The sequence below is a fragment of the Argopecten irradians genome, chromosome 4 (genome assembly GCF_041381155.1).
Source record: "Argopecten irradians isolate NY chromosome 4, Ai_NY, whole genome shotgun sequence".
NCBI classification, from domain to species: Eukaryota; Metazoa; Mollusca; class Bivalvia; order Pectinida; family Pectinidae; genus Argopecten; species Argopecten irradians.
Genome location: NC_091137.1, coordinates 9,092,082 through 9,111,159, shown reverse-complemented (window position 1 = coordinate 9,111,159; position 19,078 = coordinate 9,092,082).

The window sequence follows — 19,078 nt, the reverse complement described above, 5'->3', positions numbered from 1 at the left end:
AAACATAAACCCAAAGGGTAAAAATCTTTAATGATACTCCTTTTCACATAAAACAGAGCCATTCTATAAAGATTTACCTTTATTTTACCCTTGCAGTCACACATTTACCATGGATATTGCATATATACTAATTAAGTTGTAACAGTAGAATATAAAATGTAGCAGCCAGACCAGGTTAGGAACTTAGGACATCTGAACACTATAGTCAGAAAATCTACCAATTGTGCTGGAGGCACACCTATTCCAGTGCCATCTGCTACACATACATTGAAACAGAAAGATCTACTTAAATTCTTGCATTTTCCTCAAATATTTTCATTTCGTTTTATAAGGATGCCAGCACCTGATAGAAGCTAGTTCAAATAGCCATTCAGTAGACAGATAATATTGACAAAGCATTACTCAGGAGTAAAGGTCAGGAGTTCCCAGACATTAAATGAGCTAATGATAAAAAAGTCAGAAATAAACCAAGCTGAAAAAGAAAATCTTGGATAAGTGAAGGATTCTCAAGGTTAACAAGCAATTTATTGTAGAAAATACCAGTCATTAACTATGCAGTAGTTACCCACTCAATGCTTTGTGATTTAGGCCTGGAAGACAGTCATAAGGGAAAAGACAATTATCAGTAAATTACAACAGTACTTGATGACCTTTTGTTGAACTGTGTCAGCTTAGGATACCAAGGCAATAATTAAATGATGCATTAAAACACTTTTCAGTCCAAAGACTGCTGTGACCTTGAATGATGGTCAAGGACACAAAATATCACATGAATATCAGGATTTGAAGCAAGCGAGAAAGTGCCAATTGGTACGACCAATGACAAACTGTCATTGTATTAATACCACAAACAATACTGTACCCTGTCCTATGGAGATGTCTTAGCTTTCTGTTTACAAGCCCAGATTAACCTTTGGTATTCAATTTAACTTTATACAAACATACATTTACAGATTTATCTTGGGAATATTTAACTCCTCTACTAAGGCCAGAGACATTTAGATTCAGACATTTAATGTATGGTTTATGGGTTTTTTTTCAAATATAGGCTGTTTTTACTTTTAGTGAGATATTTTAACCTTTGTCCAAGACAGGCCTAAATTTAGCTCAGGTTATTGAGTGTGAATTCTGTTCCACTAATATACAAAGTGAACAGAATTATCTCGCTAAATAGGTAAAAGCATTATAATGGTTGATGTGTATTATACCATATTTTCCAAATCAGTGATGACTTAACATTTTTCTAAGTCTTGATACCTGGAACATCACCTCGACACCCGGGGCACCTTGCTAAACAAGTTTGGAGGTGGATGTAGAATTTTTGTACCCATTTGATATACAAAATCCAAGTCATGCATTAAACTGGAGGGAGACAGACTAATGGACGGTCCTAATGTAGTCTGTTAAGCCTATATCGTCAACAGCATTGGCTCATCGATTTAATGGATGTATGAACCATGTAACATGTGATAAATGGTCAGACTCTTAGCATGGATCTCAAATTTTATATAAAAATTTCCTCCATGCTTGAAATTTTTTTATTAAATATTTAGTGGCAGAAATTTCCTGTCAGAATACAATACCTTAAGGATATTTACACATGTGGTATCTAACATCCATGTAAAAGCCACTAAGCTTTGCAGACAAGCAGTATGAAATGATCACTTGCAATGGTCAAACTTTTTAATTACAAATTGCAAGATCAGATAGGTGGCATTCATTACTGAATTTAAGAATGATAATCTAATATATCATGTTGATATTCATTGAACAAGAGGCCCAGAGGGCCTGTATCACTCACCTAGTTTGTAATGCAATTACTGTTCTGAATACAGGTTCAATGTTTCTTTTCAAAAGGAATTTAAATATTCACCTCTATTTCCTTAATTGGGCCCCCCCCCTGCCCCCAGAGGTCAGAGCCAAAATTTATACAAACTCTATTCCCCTTCCCCAAAGGATGTTTCTGCCAAAATTTGGTTACAATCCATATAAAATCCATGACTTGTACCGATTTAAAGGAATGCTGACGGACAAACGGCGGATGGACGGGGGACGGACGATGAAGCCGTGCCATGAAATAAGCTCATTGGCCCTTGGGGTTAGGTGAGCTAAAAATTTATATCTATCATAAATTTCAATCTTCCTTTATAACAAATGCTCCACAGTTATCACCTGAACAACAGACATATAATGTAGTCCTGAATTGAGCCAAAATAATTATTTTTGCATTAATTAGGACTCAAGCAGTGATGTATTGCAGAAGACCTGATAAAAGTCATCCCAAATCTATAAGTTTAGGTGATAAAACAAGAATACTGAACCTCATGAAGAATTTGTTTCGAGATATTTTGCCATGAACTAATAAGCCCAGCTCCTTAAACAACAGTATATTGAAAATTTGCTTATTTCTTATCTCTTAGTAATTGCTTTTAAAAACCTCAAAATCATAGAATTTCATGCCATGCCATAGTAGAAGATTCTTTGAACACCATTCAAATAACCATGTATTACAGACTTATCTATCCACAGATACAAACGTAACAGTATTAGATGGCTGTTCTTTCAACAATATGCATGCATTTCAATTATCAATTATAGGTCTACGGTGGTTCCAAAAGGGGTTAAACTACCCCATATTTTACCTTATCTTTGCCACTGTGTCAAACAGATAACAACATTAAGGCACAGGTATGTTTAAATTGTCCTATTAATAGCTATAGGATTAGAACCGATCTACCATCAGTACCTGCAACTTCCCAACGTGGAACAAATTTCAGTCATTGATATCCAGAGGAGGGCTATTGGTAGAGCACCTTAATCACATCCGGCCACAGATGGCCTTTAGTTATAGAATCTATTTTACCATCGTTAACCTGTAATGATGTAGACAGGTGATCTATTGAAGCCTTTACCCTGAGTTCAACAGTAACCTAACGTAACTTCATAATAAAGTATTTCCGCGATACAATGAGACAATGGCTCGTTGACTTTTGTATCTATTGTCCATCTTATGATTAATCTCTGAAGAATCCTTATTAGATTGTCTACCCACAGCTTGATGAGTGACAAAGTTGGCCGCCCAGACAAATTACAGACAGTATATGACTACAGACTCCTCATCTCTCTAACTAAATATCCAAATGTGAAGTAATTTTTTGCTGGAATCCTATGCTTGTCAATTTATTGAAGGATCATCGCTTCACTAACAAAACCAATTTGCAGATTCATTGCCAAAAGCAAATGCTAAAAATTACTAAATCAGAGAGACTATATGATCAGATACATATTCCAATATATGTCTTTGTTCATCAAATTCAGTAAAACATGCATTAATAAATTAAGCCTAAGCAATTTAAGGACATGAAAATTTTAAGGTAGGGATACACAAACTCATATCTGGCCATTGCCACACATTATAGAGACTTGAGTAAGTAACACCAGGAGGGGGTGGGGTGTGTGTGTGTGTGTGTGTGTGGGGGGGAACCACACATGTTAAAAGCTCAGACACTTAACACCTTATGTAGGCATGGTATTAAGAACTTTCATAACTTCAATACAAATAAAATCAAATAGGCTGAAATAATTCACAGTAGTCAGACACCAGTTTTTCAAAGAACATTTAAGGCATTGTTTACTAGAAACTCTTCAGTAAAAGTTGTTTGTTTCAGAAATATTTGACCATTATGTACTTAAAAGTAGGTCAAGCTCATATATTTGAACGAAGATGGTAGCCATGCATCTAAGCATGCTAAAGGCCCAATAGTACAGGATGGTCTTAAGGTGTCGATATCATCTGTCAATAAAATTTGCTGAAATGAAAATCTAGAAATTCAAGATTTAATAACTCATAAAGTACTTACCACAACAAGATTCCACATCTTAGCAGCCTGAGCGACAAACGTTGACACAATGCTACATCCGGACAAGACCATCATCTTAGTGGGCTCCTGATACAGCAGCTGGTACAAAACCTTTGTCCCCAGTCCTGGCCGACACTGTAAAGAAAAGGGTAACAACATTAACCACGAGACAATAATTAATTGTTAAAGCAGCACCTTGATACCTAGCCATGGCCAATATTGTTAATAAATAGAGCAATATGCTATTAAGGGATCCCCCTCAGCCTTGACTAATACTATGAACAATAAGAAATGTCTGTAAAATATAAATACCACAATTTCATATATTACAGCAGGTAGAAAATTGATACATGATGAACAAGGGTGTTATTACATATCCCATTTCTAACTACAATTGGCAGAAGCATGAACTAAACAATGTCATGATTTAAAGATGATTGTCCAAATTACTCAAGATAAAGCCTTAACTTCATTCTGTGAATTTCATGTGTTAAAACTTTGCTGTCATTTGACAGTCTTATAACGTAACATTGAATGTCATGAAGCAGACCAGAAAGGCCTTGTATCTTGGCCATTTGACCACTCATGAAGGTCATCTCATTGATATCTGATCATCTAAGATTCTCGCCGCGGGTCAATATCACAGACATTTGATTGGTGATTGGAGCCGAAGAAATCAGATCTTGGAGTAACAGATTTAACGTTACTCGAGGCCTCTACAAATATCAACAGAGAATCGGAAAAGTGAAAACGATAGAAAAATACAAACAATCTTTGTCACGCTGTTCTATCTGGGTTAACCAATCAGAGATGAGATTGCCTCGGGATACTGGTCAACAAGGACAACATACAACAGGGTATTGGTTTCCTGGCCATATCATTAATGGTAACATCCTCATAAGGCAATGTTCGTTTCCAATGGAACATATCAGAATACAATAGCACACCTAATACTACATAAGAGATTTTTAAGCAACTTATTAAGGATTCTTAATCCTCAAAGAAAAATAAACAACACAACTATCATGTTGTAGATGTATTACCAGAATATGTCAATATCGGACTGATAATTGAAATTTTTAGATTAACTTTAGAAGCTAGCACATCTGATACCAATGTATATGGTTAGTAAAGTCAAATAAATAAAGATACTTGGGTTTGAAAGAATGATTTCACTGAATGGTTTATAAGGTGAACCATAAACATTACAACCAGTGCCATGTCGTGCAATCCAATATAAATTCAATCCCAGCTCTGAATATTTGATAAGTGTGCCTGGCCGTAACACAACTCTAGAGAAACCATTAAAATTCTTCTTATCGTCATGCCAGACCAAATCTTCAAAAATGTTGAAATTATTTTTAGAAATGTCATCAAACATTACTAAGATTTTCTGTGACATATCTGATGCTATGATCAGGTTGGACATTGATGTAGCTTCGTAGTTTTTTGTGTTGATAAATCTGATATTGATCTAGCTCAGTAAGCCAGCCTTCAACCTCAATAGCACTGATTTTACTTTAATTTCAAAGCTTTGTATTTTTATTATAAGGAATATGTCTTTAAGCCTGTAATATATATAGAAACAACATTTTATCATGAAAAGGTTTCAATTTCAGAAATATTCAAGGAATACACAGTTTGTCTATTGTACCCAAACTCTTGTATTAAGTACATGACCTTGGTAGGTTTCCTGTCACAAAATCATACATGTATATCTAACACAATTATTTTTCTCTTTAGTAGAATTAAGGATATGTTTGTGAAGGTCTTCTTTGTTGATGTAGCTCATGTTCAAAATCATTTCATTTTTTGCAGATTTCAAATAAATCCAGTTTGTATATATATATATATATATATATATCCTGATGCTTATAATGGTCGATGGTCCTTTATTACGTCTTCATGTATCTCAAAGTTACCTCCCTTACCAGTAGATATCCATTGTTACATCATTATCTTGTAAGCAAATCTCATATCACATTCTCTGAAAAGTATGGTGTTATACTCTTAATACAGAATATTAAAGTTGTATTGCTGCTAATTTCACTGTAACGATATGTAACTTAAACATTTGATATTTAAACATTGACATGTAACTTGATGATTTAGCTCCCCAAAAGCATATGTCGGCCTATAAGAGAGCCGAAATCTAGGAATCATATATTCCTGGTTTTGAATAAAGCACCTTCAATCACCGCGATGTTCAGTGACTTCGGGTTTTGTCGGATTCCTAATCGTATCACGTGACTGACGTTCGACACGACCTGCACATGGTGAGCCAGGTAACTAGCGTAAGCACACATGTTTGTTTACGTTTTCCTTCTGGCCTATATGAGCCACAGGGACCTGGCACGAAATTTTTTAACCAACAATATACATATATATATGTTATAGTATCAAGGGTATGAACTCAGCGGTCGAGAAAAACGGACCTATTTTTTTAAAAACCGTGATTATTTTCATAAATGGGTTCTATACAACATTGACGGATATCTTACCTTTAAGAGAAATAATTTATCTTTCCATTGAGTGCTTGATGAACAAAATTGGCCAAGTATTGACGAAGTTATGGCTTGATATATCGGGAAATTCACGAAAAATATGCTAGGTAGACATTTCCCTGTCCGGTCGAAATGTCGTCTCGGCTCTAATGGGTACCTCAAAAACCAAGCCAAAATCACAAAATCTACGCTTGTGGTGGTAAACAGTACCCATAACTGTATTCATCCACAATCTCCTTTGGAGGTGTCATGACCCGTACTTTGTAGAAACTCCATAAAAACATCGTGTAGCTCACTTACTTTAACCGTCATCACCGCCCATGTTCATTTTTCTCTCGGAACGCTTCTCGACTTTACATAATGTGACTACATTATGCAAATTATGTAATGTTGTGCCTTTGGGTAAACCCGAGAAGCATTCCGAAGAACAAATGAACATGGCGGTGACGGTTAAAGTAAGTGAGCTACACGATGTTTAAATGGAGTTTCTACAAAGTACGGGTCATGACACCTCCAAAGGAATTTGTGGATGACCACAGTTATGGGTACTGTTTACCACCACAAGCGTAGATTTTGTGATTATGGCTTGGTTTTTGAGGTGCCCATTAGAGCCGAGACGACATTTCGACCGGACAGGGAAATGTCTACCTGGCATATTTTTCGTAAATTTCCTGATTCATCAAGTCATAACTTCGTCAATACTTGGCCAATTTTGTTCATCAAGCACTCAATGGAAAGATAATTTATTTCTCTTTAAGGTAAGATATCCGTCAATGTTGTATAGAACCAATTTATTAAAATAATCACGGTTTTAAACATATAGGTCCGTTTTTCTCGACCGCCGAGTTCATACCCTTGATACTATAATATGTATATGTATACTGTTAATTTAAAAAAATCGTGCTAGGTCCCTGTGATATGAGCAAATCATGCTAGTATATGTCCACAGATTGAGTATTTAAAACATCCAATTTACACATTACCGTAAAATGTTGTGTTATCAAATATTGTAATGTGCGAGCATTATTTTCTTTGTAGATAGAGTCTGATGAGGTCGACCACATATTTTGTTTATGAAAAATTGTTGATATTTTCTCTTGGTTTCACAACTCTCGTTTTACTTCGAGATTGTCGCGACGATGTTCGGAGGAGTTCTGAATGATTCGGCATCTTTCGAGCCTATTTTTCACGTGTACACGTTAAAAAGATTTTTTACTTTTATAATTAAATGTACTTGCAGTGCTGCATCTTTATAAAAAGTGGTAAAATTTGAAAGTTTAAACCTCAGGCAGACGGAGAAAAATATGTATAACACCTAAACAGTTTTCACTATGACCAAAAGAGCGAAAGTTATAGACCATACAACTTTAAAGATTGAGCTCTGTTAAACTGTGAAACTATATATTAAGTGACTGGTGGGGCTACTGTCCATTGTCATTGGGTAGCTACGAATTACTAGGCAAAAAATGTGAAACTAGAAAACTTTTGAATGTCTGTCTGAAAAAAAGTGGAATAATTGAATTTTTTTAAAACAATTCTATCCAATGGTCCTATAAGAATCATTACAAAAACATTTTGCATCCTCTTCCTTCCAATGACATTAGTTGGACCCTTTAATTATCTACTGTTTTTCGAAGGAATTATGAGCAAATGATTAGCTAAGTCAATGGTAATGTAGACACACACATATTTCTTGAAAGATTATGTAAGACCATGGAGGCATAGTTTTGTAATTAGCAAACATAATTCAATGGCAGTGGATGTAAGCCCCGACCAAGAACTTATATTTAGAATGATCTGTATGAAATTGGAAATTTTAATTAGCCCAATAGATCCTTTTTATTACTTGGTTATTACTTATTCATCCACAGTAATGGCAACTTTGAGGTTTGACTTTTGGCCCAATGGTAAGGGAATTTATAGATAGATTTACCCAAGTTATGTTAAATGCTGCCGCTACCTCAGATGTTAATGACACAGACAACCCCAACCTAGTGATATACCCATGTACCACCTGCTTTTTGTTGGAGATACTAAAACATTTCTTCAACCTTTATCAATGAGATAAATGATGTGAACAAATCTTAACAACTCATCATTTACACATTCCTGATAAAAAACATTGTCAAATGAAATAGCTACTGATATTTTCAATATGATATATTTCAAAATTTTCCATCAGTCATTTTCACTCAGCATATATTGCTGGAACTCCATACCATGCAGACTTTTCTAACTGTGCTAAAGCGCTCAGATCACTACCAAGCTGAACTACAATGATACAATATAGGCCAATGTTAATCTCGTTTCTGAGACTATAATCTTGACAAAATTCAATCTAAATAGAGCGTTTAGACAAAACAACACCACAGGGACAGTGTGTTGTTGGTACAGAAGTGAGACTAAGATACAGATCACCGGCATGTTACTTCCTTTAGAGGACAACTCGCCAACACAAACAATACCCACATTCCTTTGTTCAATATACTCAAAAAACTTTTTTACTTTATTTCTGAAATACAGTGAAAATCATAGCTCAAGGTATGTAAAAGAAAAACCCCCGTATAATTATTAAATTAACATTTGTTTTGCTAATGCGTTTTATATTTTATTAACTTAGAAGCCAACCAAACTTTGAGAAATCTGCTTTGGATCGAGATTTATGCTAAAATTTCATTTACCCGATTAGATAATGCACATTAGCTTGACACACAGAGCCATGTGTGCTGTACTGCATCTACAATGGAAAACAAAATCGCAAATACCAGTGAGCAATCATGGCCCTCAAAATCCATTAAAGACAAAATTCTATATTGCTATCAGAGAGTTTTATCCTCCTCACACCCTCCAAATCATATCAAACAAAGATACTTTCAAATTAATCACACAAGAGCAGGCTAATTTGTGGATTACATACAGAGTTAGAGCCTCAATTTATCAATAACTATGACAACATAACCTTCGGAAAGTCTCCTTATAGCTTATTTAATCTCCTCATTAGTCAAAACAGAAAATAGGGTAGTAGCATATGGTAATTGTAGAGCTCTAAAAGATGTGTTGTTCTTTAAGTCCTAAATCTGACATGCCCTATGCAGTTGAGTTAGTAATAAAGAACATCAACGTGTAATCATGAGATTCAGCACAATGGAGAAATATACAAATGTATCCCTTGATACATTTGTCATCAGGAATGTAGTAGTTCTGTTCTAAATCTATCACAGTAAATGAGGATTATTCATCACAATAACTAAGGTAATAAAGAACAGAAAAGTAAAATGTGCTCCACTGAAGGTCACGAATGAACATTATTTTAATGCAGGCCATAACTAAAGATATTTCGACGAAGGACAACGACTGAGCATGCAGCTTTTAACTTAATGAAGTAAGGATATAATTGAACATGTTTAAATGAAGGTCACAATAATTGTTTCAATGAAGGTCACTACTAAACATGTTTCAATGAAGGTCAAAACTAAACATGTTTAAATGAAGGTCACAACTAAACACATTTCAATAAAGGTCACAACTAAACACATTTCAATGAAGGTCACAACTAAACATGTTTAAATGAAGGTCACAACTAAACATGTTTCAATGAAAGTCACAACTAAACACATTTCAATGAAGGTCACAATTACACATGTTTCAATGAAGGTCACAAATAAACATATTTCAATGAAGGTCACAACTTAACATATTTCAATGAAGGTCACAACTATACATGTTTCAATGAAAGTCGCAACTAAATTTGAAGATGTTTTAATGAAGGTCACAACTAAACACATTTCAATTAATGAAGGTCATAGCTAACCATGTTTCAATGAAGGTTACAACTTAACACATTTCAATGAAGGTCACAGCTAAACACATTTCAATTCATGAAGGTCACAACTAAATATATTTCAATGAAGGTAACATCTAAACACATTTCAATGAAGGTCACAATTAAACACATTTCAATTAATGAAGGTCACAACAAAACACATTTCAATGAAGGTCACAACTAAACACATTTCAATTAATGAAGGTCACTGCTAAACATGTTTCAATAAACTGAATAAAGGTCACAGAAATACACCTGTGTTAAAGATATGCAAGAACACAAACACACCATAAGAAATCAGATCAAACTATCCGCTGTCCCTACTTTGTATGTCTAACAAGGAGCTGCAAAGCGTGGCATTTTCTACGCGCTCCGAAGTTGGTATTAAAACCCAAATACATCAAGGTCAAAGTAACAATTATTCAAGTATGACTTTGAATGTATGCAAGTATATATTGTAAAACTGAAAAACAATAACATCAGGTAACAAAAAGAAACTGTAATTTGGTATTTTTGACTGACTTTCCATGGTAATTGAAGAAATTCCAAAAATTAAAGGTCTGCAACAGCAAAAGACAAATCTAGGGCACTTGTCTGATATTAACACACAGTTTCATGGAGCTGCATTGAATGTTTTTGGAGTTATAGCTTGGAAACAAAAAGAAACAGTATTTTGGTATTTTTGACTAAGTTTCCATGGTAACAAAAATAACACCTGAAATGGAAGGTCTGCATTTGTAAAAGGCACAACTAGGGCACTTGTCTGATATATTCAGAGCTGCGTTGAACAATTTTGGAGTTATAGTTTGTAAACAAAAGGAAACAATAATTTGGTATTTTTTACTAAGTTTCCATGGCCACAGAAAATTCCCAAAATGAAAGGTCTGCAATAGCAAAAGACACAACTTAAAGGCACTTGTCTGCTGTATTCAGAAAGTTTCAAGGAGCTGCATTGAACGATTTTGGAGTTATAGTCTGAAAACAAAAGGAAATAGTAATTTGGTATTTTTTATTACTAAGTTTCCATGTTATGGAAAAAATTCCCAAAATGGAAGGTCCGCAATATCAAAAGGTACGATAAGGGCTATTGTCCGATATATTAAGAGAGTTTCATGGAGTTGCATTACACAATTTTAAAGTTCTGGTCCGGAAATAAATGGAAATTGGTATTTTTTAATAAGTTTCCATGGTAAGGGAAAACAATCCCAAAATGGAAGGTTTGCAATAGTAAAAGCCACAATTACGTTCAGCTGCAAAGAATGGTTTTTGAGTTATAGCCTGGAAAAGAATCTCAGACGGACAGAAGGAGCCCAAATTAATATCCCCTGCGAAACGCATTCGCGGGGGATAAAAAGGTAAAGGACATGTAAAGAACAGCTTTAAGAGTGATAATTATTTCTAACAAGAACACAAAATATCTGAGACTGTTACAGTAAATTTACAATACATTCAAAAGGTTTGGGAAGCCTGACGTTCTCAGATCTGTGATCAAACAACATCTATTGTAGATCCAAATACTGGGACATATTTGTCATCATCTAGATATTCAAACTATTTATGTTACTGTGTTGATGATACCAGTTTACCAAAAAGAATATCGAAGCACATGTTGATTAAAACAGTAAATATGTACTTTTGTTTGTGAATACAAAGCAATGAAACAAAAAATATCTAGCAATGAAAATCCATTTACAAAATGCTCATAATTCATAGAATACTCAAGATAAACTGAAATACAACCTAGTTGATTTAATTCTATATCAAGTCAATTAATGTACACATAAGTACCAATAACTTTTTTCAATATTATTTTGAATGTGTGAGTAATGGAACACAATACAGGAAAAGCACTTACAGCAGATATGATTAATATTATCATATTACCATGGATAAAAACATATTATAATACATGTATTTCAGATTTCCATATTCCTTTGGGATACTCTAGGTTGGTGAAACTTGAGGACATAATGGATCAGACTATTGGCAGTTATTGTGTAAAATATGAAACATTGATAAAGGTGACACCTCACATCCGTAGCTGGAGTGGAAGAGCACATAGACATTGCTGATAAATTAACTGTCATTACATTAACAGAAGACAAATTTGTCAATTAAAGTTTATGGTTTCAATTAGTGCTACAATTGAAAACTGCAATTAACAACCAGGCAATAAAGATTAGCAGTCATGATTAAGCTTCATGTGGCAAGTGAAGGAACCTATCTTTCATAGTTTATTTGATACTGAAAATGTACTGTTAACGTTAAATTTGAACTTTTCAATCTTATGACATATTGTACCATCATTAAAACATATAATAAGAAAGCAAATTGGGTTCTTCTGGCCCTGATTTCATGAAGATCTCTTAATTTTACAGATGCTGTATTTTAAAAAGCGCAGTGTGTTTTCATGTGTTTTATAACAATAGCCATCTTTTCATTTTAGCTGGGCAAGAGTAGTACGCCTGCAGCCGGGGTTGAACCTGCAAATCTGGACCTTCTAGTCTACCACTCTGCTGGCTGAGCTAAATGGAAATTCATTCTAGTGCCAAGCAACAACTCGAACACAAACCAACCCAGCTTCACTCAGGTTCACTATAGCTTACACTTGGAGTGGCACCAAATGTAACAGGACAAGAGTAGTTTGCCACCAGCCAGGCTCAGACCCCAGACTTATTCATGTACCGAATGAGCTAAAGAGAAACTCCCTCTAGCCCAAAGCTAGAAGGCAACCATTCACTATGTATACTATTTACCACTAAAACCAGGTGCTAAACCTTATCTTCCAACTAATCTATCTCTACAAGACCCTATAGGGCACTTAAAACCTGTTATCAAGTGTAAATCATGAGAACTCTATGTAAATATAACCAGTATTTTTGTCTAAGAGGAGACGTCCCCTGGGGATTGTTATCAATAGAGACTGGATCAGGTAGGCAGATGAACGAGTCAGTACCCGAGATGTGGACATAGCCACCGACCCTGTGAGTCAATGTTGGATTTTATCTGTCATTTCGATGATTTATGGGCCCTAACACTGGATAATACTGATATTACTGCATAAAGACGCATAGCAATTACGGTCAGCATCTCAAAAGTAAAACTATCTTCTACAACATTGATCAGAAGATGTAACTAGAGAAGTATGGATATTATCCTGGTAAGGGCAGTGGGCATTTTCATACGATTACAGCATTCAACACAATAAGTGATCATGTTCTTCTCTTTTATTCTTGGTTGATCAGTGTTGACATTCTAACACCAGTCCTTCATTTTTGACCATGGCGGCCAAATGGTTAAGGTATCTGAAATCCTACCAAAAAGTTAAACCCACACATTTTTCACTATTACCCTTATGTGCATGGCTGTAACAGCTAGAATATGGTAAACAACAAAAAAAAAAACCAAACCATTCTAGTAAGGTTTAAGGATCAGAGTCAGCAGGTATACTCCAGCTATAGCAGCACACTGGGAATGTTCTACGTTAATTAAAACAGTTTAAAACACAAAACACAGAAATATCAACTTTCCAGGTAGTCTTCCCATTGGATGTTAGCATCAATACCTCTCCTTACACTAAACCATCATAAATATGTGATCTTGAGAGCTGGCCTTTTTACATTAACCATATTATCTTCAATCAAAGCCATGTAGCCACATCCATAATAGAATTTTATTATACTTAATTCCTTTGAATAGCCCATTCTAATACAATAAATTAATGTAGTGAAGATTTTCACTGTAGCTTCGTCTGTAATATCATTTTAACATGCAGCATCTCTCAATGCTCCGACAGCTAAACCAACACTCAGGGCATACCAACTCATTCAATTTTCTAATAATCACAGAATGCAAGTTTTCGACAGACTTTCTTAAATTATTACCAAAATCAGTCATGATTTTGCAATTTTTTTTCATTTATTTGCAATTTTTCATCATTGCTGCTATTGAATCATTTGTGCAGTCTTCAAAATTTTGTTACAGTCAACTTGCCTCAAAGACTATGTTACCTCTGTATAAAAACCAATGGCTTAATAAGACCACAAAATTTTACCAGTGAGTCTGGACCATTTTAAAATAAAGACAATTTTTCTTTGCTCATCAGGTGGTAGATAAATTTGACTTATTTTAGAATAAAATGTTGTCACATGTGGTTTCATGGTTTAATGACAGGCTCATCATGAACTGTACACTAGTAAGTATAGCAAAGATATTTGACATTAAGATTCTTGTAAAATCAGTCTCCAATATATATTTTTGGCAGATGTAGTTGCAACAAGTTTTTATGTAATTGCAATACATGAATATAATTTTCTGAATAGCAATAATCAAATTGTCAAGAAATGTTAGTAAATGACACAGGATAACAATATCTTCACTTTGGTTACAATGCATTATCTTGTAGACAGTTAATTTCCTAGACCTTGATTTGAAAATCATTTTGAGTTTTAATGTTAAAGTTATATGTGCCGTAACTGGGCGAAGATTTTGACATGTTATTTTTTTTTTCACTAATCTATTGAAAACCATAAAGTTTGATGAATAAAGCTGTGAAAATCATTCAAATGACTTTAGATGTGTAATAGCAATAAACGTTAGTTGCAACACAGAAGTTATGTACTTTTAAAACTGTTGTTTTTATACCTTATGTATGTTACTATGGAAACTTACCTGCAGAAATCACTTTACAATGACTATAATAATGCTATAAAAATGTTAAATGAAATTGTAGATCACGATTTGGCTTCATGGTCCGACCGTATGAACTCATTTCACTTCACTACAGATGTTAATATAATGATTTTTGGCAGTACTGCCAAAAATCATTTTCAGCTCTTATATGTATTCGTAAAATTAAAACGTAAGCATTGAAAGTTATTCTCAAAATGTTGGTAATTTTTGGTAATAAATTAAATATTAAAAGCTCATCTAGATTCATGAGAATGAAAAATACGCCACATATAACTTTAAGTGTTTTGCTTAGATAAAACTAGAAATGTTTGTAAATGTCTCAGCCTCCATATGAAAACAGAACAGGACAAAGTAGAATGGGATACAACATAACAATGGAATAGATCTGGATGTAATGGGACCAGGCACATATGTGGATCACTTAATGCCTGGGCAAACCCTAACCTCCTGGGCCTTCCGAGTAGCCATGGCATAAAACACAACTCTACATACAACAGTATTTTACAATACCACATATGAGCATATATTATCTCTAACATCAAAGGTGTGAGACTAGAGAAAGTCATTAAATCACTTTGCAATCATGACTTAATTGCCAAACAAGGCAATGATGTAAGAAGAACAAAGTAAGATTCAGTCAGTGATATTGCATGATGACAAAGATTTGTTTTATCCAAAACATGTTCTCGTTAATTATACAAGTTTGATGTGAATTCCTTCTGAAGCCTAATTGGTAATACACATACATTTCCATCGAGATTTTCTCTGTGATCCTCAATGGTTCTGACCTTGAGGAAGAGAGACCAGACTTAGGTGTGTATCAGATATAATACTCTCTAATCACCTACAGGGGTAAATTGAAACTAAATAATTAATTATTCAAAAATCTTCAAGGAACTTTTTTTGGATGCACAACAGCTTTTGTTGATTACAGTAGTTTGAATGCAACACAAAATAGCGAGAAATGTATATTTCTTTAAATACATAATTCATGAACTCTTATACACAATCTAAATATCCAAGGTTACTGAGAATTTTCGATGGCTACTGTCCCTCTTGGTCACTAATTGTTGACACTAGGTGGCATGGCTATGTCACTTGTAGGGGTGATGCATATCCACACAGGAGTCTACTGTAGATTGGGGGCATGTATGTATATCTTTGGTTTAATTGACAGCAAGTGTTAATTTAGATTGAAAAGCTGACAACGGATAAACTAATCATATAGATACTGCACCAAAGTATTGGCTTACTTGTCTTGCAGGCAAACAAGTTAAAGCCAACAAATGGTCAGCTAGGTCAGCTACGGTCATTTACCTGTCCAACAAACCAGAATTGGAGATCTAGTGTTAGAGACACCTATAACACTCAGTCATGACTAGGCCCTATAGGTCAGATAGACAGAGAAATCATAACATGTACATTGTTGATCTCACATTGCAGAACCAAAAGTAAAGCGATTTTAATCTGGTTTAGCAGCTTTCTGACAGAATATCAATGAGCAGCCACAGATAATGATGTTTTTGTTCCATCACTGCTGTTTTGCTCGGAAAGATGATGTTTTAAATCAGAATCCTCATCAGGTCCTGTCGCAGGTGATGGATCGCTTGTCCAAATCGACATGAAGAGTTTGCAGCTACCATCTGCAGCTTTAATATACATGCACTACATGTAAAAGATTTGCATGCTGCATACAAACAAATCTGTCATGCGGTTGTAATAAATAATATCCTGAATCAAGTTGTCTTATAGATTTTAAAACTACCATTCAAGATGCCATTCATATTTTATTTCATACAGACAACTATGTTGATTGTTTCCATGTTATATTAGCACCCATACAGTAGACAAATGGAGAATCTATAGTTTTTCAGATGAGCCAATCTACATCCACCCATATTATAAACTAAACAGACAAGCTGTGTCTCAGGTGAAGGTATCATCTACGTATGATATATATTTGCACTTAACCACAACTAAACCACTGTGACCTACATTTCTACTTTTGACCTTTCTGACCTTTCAGACCGTTAGACCTTTGCCTGGAATCATTTAATCAAACAAAATTTTAAGTTAAACTTAATTTCAAGTGCTATGCATTGATTATAAGATCTTCACCTTGGTTACAATTAATTCATTTCCTTTTTACAAGGTTAGCAACTAAAATTTGAAGGGATTCTTCAGTGTACAGATATAAAGTACTCTATATAGTAAAAGGAATCAAATTACATACTAGAAAATAAATCTTCTATTTGTGGTAAAAAAAGTATAATTAATAGTACTTCCATATCCCATTTTTCTATACTGATGGTTAAATAATTTTTATTAACTCCTTAATGAATCCAACTAATTCAGACTTTTTTGCAACTCCATCTCCCTGCACCCTGCATACTTATGACCTACAAATTACACCTTCTGCTATTCGTTCTAAGACTTCATTCCTATGCGTAGTATTCAATCAAATCAATTTTAATTCTGCCTGACAGCTGCCTTATCAACTTCAAGCAAGCCACATCCATCTCTTAGAAACAGACTAAATGCTGAAAAATGGTATAACAAAATAAGGACTCTTATCTAACATGTACATATAGAGAATGGCGTTGTTCTTGCATATTCCTTGAGGGTAATTTTATTGATGTGTAGGAAGGAAGTACAATTTCAAGATTGGCCCAGAAATTAAAAGTACATTTCTGCAGCAAAATGTACTTTTTGATGCTGTTTTTGTTTTTTTTTTAAACTTGGATGCCAAAAATTTCACTATAGCTTGAAGTTATTGGATTCCAAAATGAAAAAAGAAAATAAAGTGAAGGCATTAATTTTTTAAAAGCAAATATAGTACAGAACATGAAAACGATATTGGCCTAGAATTACCTTTGGATATGAAGGAGAAACTTCTAGCTGACACCAACACAAAACAACAGTGCACTTGATCCAACAAATAGGACCAAAACTTCCTAAGGCAGTGCCACCAGCATTCATTAAAAATTTAAACTTTAAATGAAATATCATAAGACTTTAATTGATGTGGCCTCATTCAATTTTAATTTCAATAATCGTGGATACATGATAGGCTACGTCAATGGTATTTTAAGACAACAATAGTACAAGATCACTTAGATTAATTAGTACCAATGTACTATCGCTTTTAAATGTGTACTTGCAACACCATCAACTTCAGACATCAGTGGCTCGATCCATTTGACGATTGAGTTGGACACCAGTGGAAGTATTGGCATACCTGGGATTTCATTAGAGTCGAGAGTCCTGTAAAGAACCTAGGGTCTGATGTGTGAACATTCCAAAGTAACATTAAGTCTACTAACAAAACAATTAGTATTTCACTGGCCTAGCATGTCTTACTTGACATTTAAATCTCTTCAGGGCTTCTATTAAGTACCAATGTACTCTATATCCCTTTTTCTTTCTGACCATATTTCTCCTGTGATAATTGATTATTAACTATATAACTTATATTTAGCAATGCTCAACAAATGTGGGAAATGAGCCAAAATAAAACTTAAAACAGGCTTTGATATATATATTTACCCTATTTCTATGTAATGCATAATGTCCTTTCATTCAGTTTATTTTCCTTTTTGATATTTTGTCTTTTAGCAACATCTTGTCTCCGACTAAAGCTTCATGATGAGCTCTGGCTATTAAGCAGAGACGTTTAACCTCTATAATTGGCTTACAGTTCATTGCTTGCAAGACGGTGTTTATGTTGGTATGAATTAGAGGAATCTGCTCACAGAAGCAATTTAATTTTCTAAAACCACAAATTTAATAAGACTTTCAGAACCTTTGAAACAAACGAGTGTAATTAAAGTTTTTGGACCAGTATTATCTTTTTTTAACAGATATTCATTCAAATTATCTCTTCTTTTTCTATCACCTGAAAGCTGTACATAATGAGGATTAATATCAACAGGACATTGGTGATAACACAGAATACAAATCGCATGAAAACAGCTTTTTCCTATAAGTTAAGTGCATGATAACAGAATTAATTGAATTTGAAATCTTAAATATTAAAGATAATGAATGCTTAAACATGCAGGTAACCAAACATGTATTGCCAGTAAAGTCTGTGATGATAACTTGAGTAATGGAGTGTAGCTAAATGAGTGTAGCTGTACTAGTCAGAGCATTTTGACATTTGTCATGCTTTGAGCAAATTCAATTGAAGTAGCTGTACA